Here is a 2,623-nt window from a genome sequence, read left to right as displayed (position 1 = left end):
GATACTCAACATTCTTAAATCTTCTAACATCCACTAGTTGTTGTCCAAAATCAGTTTCACTACTCTCATGCATACATTCTACTAGTGATGAAAAATTGCCACAACTAGAACATTGTCCGGAGATACATGAATGTAAATAAAATAACTGCCCATCAGTTATTTGACAAAATAAACTTTCTACAAATTCCTTGATTGATTCAGGTGGCATATCAATACCACATTCCTGGATAAGCATGTTACTATGCAAAACACAATGTATGTATCGAAAAACATCATAATAGTAATGAAATTGCACGTGTGTTTTACAACAACAAGAGACTCTTTGCTTATTATTTTTCACATACCAGGGCTTGGATTTTTCAAATGATCTTTGACTTATAGTAATATTTCCAGGTAACACAACTTCATCCAAATTTGTTTTATAAAATTCAGTTTGAGTTGTGTCTAATAGGTGTTTTGGATGAGGGTCACGAATTTTACACCTCACTCTCAACTTTAGAACATCTCTAGCATTAGATGATACCCTTGTATTATCATGCCAAAACTTTTCAACGAAAGATTTCACTTTAATATTTAATTTCATATCTGACTTGCAAAGTCTATTACTAAAACTCCAACTTTGGTTGATTGGATCACTTTCAATACTTTCTTTTCTTTTACCTGCTCTAACCAATGTTTTAGGATGCATCTTTAAAATTCCACTAATGTTACTTACCATCCTTTTATTCAAGGTTTCTTTATTCACTATGGCAGTTGTTATAGCTCATCATGCCGCATTCTTATCTTTAGATCGACTTGTTGTACCAATAGATTCAATGGCACTTGCAACAGTAGACATAGCATGCTTAACAGATTCTTTTTTTTTGATGGTTTCACATAGATGCCTATTTATTTCATCACTTTTCTCATTTTCCACATTCTCATCAATTGCATCATAAGTTGACATTGAATTGCAAGTTTTTTTCGATAAAAAAATTCTTTGTATATTCTATTGGCATATGTTCTTATCTGTCTCAAAGAAATCTTACCAGGAAGATTATCCAAAACCTTTTTTTCAATTTTTATAAAAAAGTTTCCTTGATCTTCAACAATTGGAGGATTTTCATTTTCACCATGTTCAAAAGGATTTTCACTTTCAACATTCAAAAGAATTTCATCTTTACCAACATGAAGGTTTTCATTTTCATGGACAATTCTATCAATCTCAACATTGGTATATCCAGCTTCTACTAAATCATCAATATGAATATCACCTATAATCACATTATCTATGTCTTCCAGAGAAGGATTTGAAGATGTACCTGGATTTGAGTATGTTGTACTTGGAATATTCTTCATAATTATTTCATTCACATCAATATCATCCATAATTGAATCATCTACGTCCATCTGATCCCCCAAGAAATCATCTTGAATGATTGTCTCTTCCATTGTTGTGGATCCAGAAGCATCATGATTATTCATTTGTCAAATCCTCATTCTTCTATCTCTTTGACGTTTGGCCTTCTTCTCTCTTTCTTCTTGAATTTCCTTGATGGTCATTTCCCTCCTTTGTTTCTTCTTCTGACGTTGTTTAGATCCCATGATTAAAAACTTATGCAATAAATGCCACCTTCAAAAAATGGATCTAAAATTGCAACAAAAGAGCATCCAAAGGACAACTAACTCATAATATATCATGTAAAAACTTGCACATTTGAAGACATGTTTTATTATGTTAAATCATCACAAATTTATAAAATTCTGATTTTTTTTTAATGAAAAACAAAATGGGATCCCGTTTTAATTCAAAACGGGATCTCGTGTTGTTTTTTTTATTTTTAAATAATTTGCAATATAGAACGGGATCCCGCTTCCCTGTTTGTAAAAAAGTGTTTTTGGGGCCCGCTTGTAGGTTCAAAATTAGGCTTGGAAAATGGTTCAAAAAGCCGAACCTAAGGCTCGGAACTGGTTTGACCTACAACTTGAAGGCCAAATCAAGCTTCATACAAAAAAAAGACTTAAAAAATATATCTGAACACCTAATTTTCCGAAAATTTTTAAACAACAAAAACCCATTATAGTACACACTATCTAGATTCCATATATATATATATATTTATATAAAGAGAATGGATCAATATTTTTAATTTTAAAATAATTTCTAATGAAAGAGATCCATAAACTTGAAATAACAGGGTTTTTCAAAAAACTAATAACTTTTTTTGTCTTTAAGTTTTTTGAATTTTTTTATATGGAATTAAACAAAAAAATAAAAAAATGTGAAGTTTAGATCAAATTATGCTTGCCGTACATGCAGATTTTTCAAAACAGTGATTATGCCCAATTAAAAATAACAAAAAAAATATATAAGGAAAAAAATTACAAAAAAATATTCTTATCAAAGGTGAGTGAGTTATAGATCTTTTTCCAAAAGGATAAAGAAAAATACTTTCAGTTAGGTCAAATTATGCTTGCCGTACACGGGCATGGTATGGTCCTAAAAAGTAACTTTTAAACTATAGGTTTTACTAACGCCTATTCAAACTTCAATTTTAATATCTGCGTATTAAAATAAATTACATATTTGGAAAGTAGACTTCGAGCACTACATTTTCTATTACTGATTTTTTTAAAGAATCAT

This window comes from Cryptomeria japonica, chromosome 4 (assembly GCF_030272615.1).
Source record: "Cryptomeria japonica chromosome 4, Sugi_1.0, whole genome shotgun sequence".
NCBI classification, from domain to species: domain Eukaryota; kingdom Viridiplantae; phylum Streptophyta; class Pinopsida; order Cupressales; family Cupressaceae; genus Cryptomeria; species Cryptomeria japonica.
Note: the sequence above shows the minus strand (reverse complement) of the source record.